The sequence below is a fragment of the Eupeodes corollae genome, chromosome 1, assembly GCF_945859685.1.
Source record: "Eupeodes corollae chromosome 1, idEupCoro1.1, whole genome shotgun sequence".
Lineage (NCBI taxonomy): Eukaryota > Metazoa > Arthropoda > Insecta > Diptera > Syrphidae > Eupeodes > Eupeodes corollae.
Window position 1 is genome coordinate 81,045,087 of NC_079147.1, and position 6,000 is coordinate 81,051,086.

Genomic DNA, 6,000 nt, shown 5'->3' on the forward strand with positions numbered 1-6,000 from the left:
AAGAAAAAAATTAGGGTAACGCCAAAAATTGACTAATAAATTATGACTTTTAGTTTACTTACTTAAGGTGAGCTACAGTCTTGTGTGAGCTAGAGCCTCACCCAACAAACTTCTCCATCTAGCTCTAGATCACACGAAGAACTTTTCTCTCGAAGCGACCCAAGGTGCTTTCATCTGTGGTCCCTCGAGAGAGGACTTTATCAATCAATTGCTTTCTCTATTCTATTATGAGTTTGATCTCAGCGCTGGTGTTGTTTTCTGCGTTTACAGCGGAGCCTAGGTAGACGAAGCCCTTGATTACCTTAAAATAACGTCTGTCGATGATGACGTTTTGACCAAGACATCGGGGTTGTAGGTCCTTTCTTGATGACAGCATGTGCTTTGTTTTGAACTCATTAACCGTTAAACCCATTTTTGCCGCCTCTGCCTCAGCCCCATTTAAAGGGAGATTTTTTTGAGGTTAGGATTTTCATGCATTAGTATTTGACAGATCACGCGGGATTTCAGACATGGTGTCAAAGAGAAAGATACTCAGTATGCTTTGACATTTCATCATGAATAGACTTACTAACGAGCAACGCTTGCAAATTTTCAGTGAATGGGCCCTAGAAAAGTTGGCAGAAAATCCGCTTTTTTATCGACAAATTTTGTTCAGCGATGAGGCTCATTTTTGGTTGAATGGCTACGTAAATAAGCAAAATTGCCGCATTTGGAGTGAAAAGCAACCAGAAGCAGTTCAAGAACTGCCCATGCATCCCGAAAAATGCACTGTTTGGTGTGGTTTGTACGCTGGTGGAATCATTGGACCGTATTTTTTCAAAGATGCTGTTGGACGCAACGTTACGGTGATTGGCGATCGCTATCGTTCAATGCTAACAAACTTTTTGTTGCCAAAAATGGAAGAACTGAACTTGGTTGACATGTGGTTTCAACAAGATGGCGCTAAATGCCACACAGCTCGCGATTCTATGGCCATTTTGAGGGAAAACTTCGGAGAACAATTCATCTCAAGGAATGGACCGGTAAGTTGGCCACCAAGATCATGCGATTTGACGCCTTTAGACTATTTTTTGTGGGGCTACGTCAAGTCTAAAGTCTACACAAATAAGCCAGCAACTATTCCAGCTTTGGAAGACAACATTTCCGAAGAAATTCGGGCTATTCCGGCCGAAATGCTCGAAAAAGTTACCCAAAATTGGACTTTCATTTAAATGAAATTATCTTCAAAAAGTAAATGTCATGGACCAATCTAACGTTTCAAATAAAGAATCGATGAGATTTTGCAAATTGTATGCGTTTTTTTTTTAAAGTTCTCAAGCTCTTAAAAAATCACCGTTTACATTGACATCAAGCTGAATTCTTCCGATTATGTCAATGTCATCAGCATATGCCAGTAATTGGACAGACTTTTGAAAGATAGTGCCTCTAGTGTTGACGTGTGAGCTCTGCACTATTCTTTCAAGAACGATGTTAAAAATATCACATAACAGCACATCACCTTGTCTAAAACTTTTTTAACATCTAAAGGTTCTGTTAAGTTGTTTCAAACTTTATGGAGCAGCGTGAATTCACCATGGTCATCCTGCACGGACGAGTTTGGCAGGGATGCCAAAACTAGACATGGGTCTATACATCTCGTCCCTGTAGATGATGTCATATGCGGCCTTGAAGTCGATGTAAAGATGGTGGGTGTCGATTTGGTGTTCTTGGGTTTTTTCCAGGATCTTCTGTTATGTGAATATGTGATCAACTGCGGACTTCCCAGTTGGTTTTAGACCACACTGATAAGGACCTATCAGGTTGTTGACGATGGGCTTTAGACGTTCACATAATACGGGAGAGAAGAATTTATAGGCGATGTTAAGTAGACTGATTCCTCTATAGTTAGTGCAGTTTAGAGGGTCTCGTTTTTACATAATCGGGCAAACAATACTGAGGTTCCATTCATTGGGCATGTTTTCTTCCGACCATATCTTACAGATAAGTTGGTGCATGCTCCTAACCTACTTATGTCCAGCTGCTTTAAAGAGCACGGCATTCAAGCCATCCGCTTCAGCGGCTTTGTTAGTCTTCAGCTAAGATATCAATCTTTACTTCGTCTAAGTCGGGAGGACGGGATTGTTGGATTTCGTCGTCTATGTTGAATGGATCATCCTGCCTGACAGTGGAATTCAGTTCGTCGTCGCCGTAATAATATCTGCAAAAGTGGTCCTTCCATATCCTCAGCATTGACTGCGGTTCCACTATGATGTTTCCACTTTCGTTATTGCAGCCTTTGATTCTACATTTATGTACCTGTGTATTTTGTTTCACCTGTTCATAAAATTTTCGAACTTCATTCTTTCTTTTAACCCTCTTAAAATCCTTGATCGCACGCTTCTCATGACCTCTCTTTTTTCTTCTGAGAAGTCGGTGTTCCTCTCGCCTCTTCTGCGCATAGAGCTCATGAGCAGCTCTCGTTCTTTTATGCAAGGACGCTTTGCGTGCCTGTTGTTTGGCTGCATTTACCTGCCAACATTCCTCATCAAACCAGGGGGTCCTTGTTGGTGGTTTCTTAAAACTCAGCACATCAGAGGCGGCTTCTCTGATTGCATCTTGAATATGTTGCCACTGGTTTTCGATATATTGTCTTGGCGACAGAGAACTTCGAGAGAGGTTACTTGTAACTCGGTAGGAGAAGGATTTGGCGATCTCTTGCGATTGTAGCCGTTCGACGTTGTACTGTCTCCCAGCATCTCCCTGCTTTGCCTTGGGTCTGGAAACCCGAAGTGCTACCTTGGCTACAACGAATCGATGTTAGCTCCTCGGAAAGTTACGACATCCATGAAGCTGGAAGCGGGTCTGGCGTCGATCGCAATATGGTCAGTCTGGTTGACGGTAGATTGATCTGGAGAAGTCCAAGTTTCTTTGTGGATATTGAGGTGTGGAAAACGCGTACTGGCTACCATGACGTTTTGCAACGCAGGAAAATCTATGAGCCTGAATCCGTTAACGGAAGAGTTATCGTGCAGGCTGTTTTTCCCGATCATTCCACCAAAGATGTCTTCCCTTCCTAGCTTCGCATTTAAATCGCCCAGGACAGTTTTAATATCATAGCTAGGACACTGCTCATGTGTTTTGTCAAAGAGCTCGAAGAACATATCTTTTTTGTTGTAATCCTTCTCTTCTGAATTTAGCCTTGATGCGGATGGTCATGAGGCGCATGTTTATGCACCTATAGTTCAAGACTTCTTGCCTAAGTCTGGCTCGAATGACAAAGCCGCATTCTAATAAGCGCTCGGTAGCAGTCACCATAGTAAATATCGCAGTTTTTCATCCACTTTTTGCCCGGCCCATCCCGTCGTATTTCCTGGATGGTGGTGATGTCTGCTTTATAGCAGTCTAGGGCCTCCTCTAATTATTCAGCTCCAAGTGGTCTGTTAAGGGACCTAACATTCCACGTGCATATCCGAAGTTCGTTGTCCTTAATTCGTTGAAGTAGGTTGTGAACAATAAATCCGTCCGTATCCGAAGCTTGTTGGTGATTCGCAACTATGATGTTTTTACGTGGCCAAGAAGTCACCCCGACGGCACAACCCCCAACCTGGAGGGCCAGATCCTTAGTATAACTCCAAGGACGGGGAGCCGGATAAAACCCGTCCTTATAGGCCTGGGCTTCGGTACAAGTCTTAGAAACTCTATAAGGTGTTCACTAAGTAGTTCAACCTTACAGGAACTGTAGACGACACCGTTGATTCCATCTCGGAAATTTTTCTGCTGCCGTCTGGATAAGGAGAGGTGCCTTAGTGGAAACACCTCTCCTCCCCTCTCTCGTTTGCTGCCCCCAACAATTCTCCACTGGGATTGGAATCCAATCTCCAGTTGAGGTGTTAGGCACCCGATGTTCACCATGGGGAGGTGAGAGTAGAATTTAATAGACAGAGGTTGGTTTTGAGAAAAACCTGTGGACGCTTGTGTCCTCTTGAATGCACATGTCTACCTCTTGAACATCTACCTACCCGACCCACATCTGTTATTTTATAATGACTAATATTTAATCAATGTTATTAATTGGAAGAACAATTTGCGCTTTGGTTGCCTTAGCTATAACCTGGCCCTAAAGTGCTAAATATTGCAAATTAAGAATGCATTTTTGAGTTCAATCACCGTCATCTGATATTTACAAAAATCGGGAATATAATAAAAGCCCACGACATTAGAGTGGCAGAAATACTTCAAACTGGACTTAAGAGGTAAGTCTGTGGAGAAAACAGTCCCTCACTTTTTATTTAATTGAATTTGGGTTTAAACGAAGGGCTATTTATTTCTTTTGTGAAAAATATAGGGTTTCCTAACAAAAACCCTGTCATAACCTAGGGTTTCCTGCATTTAAGATGTTAAGCCTTTGGTAAGCATAGAAAATTAACCTCATGTGTTATTTGGTCGTTTTTTTGTTTAAGTAAAAAGATTACTAAATTATTTGTCTAAAAGCATCAAAAAAAGGATTAAATATCCGTTTATGCCACTAAATCCAACTAAAACAGAGGATGGGATGCGACCCACACTGATAACTTCCCATCCCGTCTGTCGATTTGTCTTGTTTAAGAGTTTGTAGGTTTTCGTGTTTGGCTAAAAAAGTTATAAGTTTAAATATTCTTACAAATTTTAAAATTACCAACAACGTTTTTCATATTAAAAAATAGTTTAGTTTGAAAATCTTGTTTTGTTAAACAGATTTTTATTTGAAAATTTTCCTAAATTTTAACAAATAGACAGATATCAAGAACCGAACATCAATTTTTACCAAATTTTCGGTACTATTTTTTTTTTTTTTTTTGAAAAAACGGACTGTTGGATTTTTATAAAAAAAACTACTGAATATCGAATTTTCTGTGAAATAAAAAAAAAGGACAATATTTTAAATTATTGAAAACCAATTTGAGTCGAAAGTAAATTTTTACCAATAAGTAGGTACTATTTTTTTTTAATTTTTGTAAAAAAAAAATGACAATAATATTTTTTAAAAGATAAAAGTATTTTGAATTCAATATCTCAATATTTTGAAACGATATTTGAGTCGAAAATCAGTTTTTACTAATTTTTATACATTTTTTTGTTTAGGTTTTTAGTAAAAAAAAACTGTCAATTCGATTTTTCTCAAAATTTACACTAGATGTTAAAAGCTTTATTTTTCGTTGCACAAAATTACTTTGGAGACAAAATTATTTTGTGTTCCTAAAATTTTCGAGGTGACACATTTATTTTTCAGTTTTTTTGATTTGAAAATTGTTTATTGGATTTTTTACAAAAAATATATTTTGGTATCATGTTACAATTTATTATATAAAATTTAATTCAAGTCTCTAGTGTTTTTGGTTCACAAGATAATTTGGGTTAACCAACATTTTCAACTTTTTTTAAACTGCTATGGTAAAAAAACCGGCTACGCAATTTTCTTGAGGGCTTTTTCTGCATCTTTCTGCCTTTTTATATTTATAACCAAATTTATTTAAAGTCGATATCTCTTCTGGTTTTTACGAACGTAAGGACGTACAAACGTACGTACACACGCACGCACAGATATCTTTCTATAAAACTTTTATTTCGACTCTAGGGACCTTGAACATTTTTAATTAAAATCGGACCCATTTAAAGAACTTCCTATGGACAACTTAATCTTTTAAAAAAGTATTTTTAACTTCCCATAGGAAGTTATTGTAATGGGTCCGATTTGTCAAATTGAAAATTTTGAAATTTCTCGACGTTTCAAGGTCCCTAGAGTCGAAATAAAAGATTTTTAGAAAGATGTCTGTGCGTGCGTGTGTACGTACGTTTGTACGTCCGTACGTCCGTACGTTCGCGACGTTTTTTTCGTCGTCCATATCTCAAGAACCAGAAGAGATATCAACTTCAAATAAATTTTATTATACAGATAATAAGGCAGAAAGATGCAGAAAGGGCTCTCAAGAAAATTGCGTGGGTGGTTTTTTTACCATAGCAGTGAACATTTTGGTTAACCCT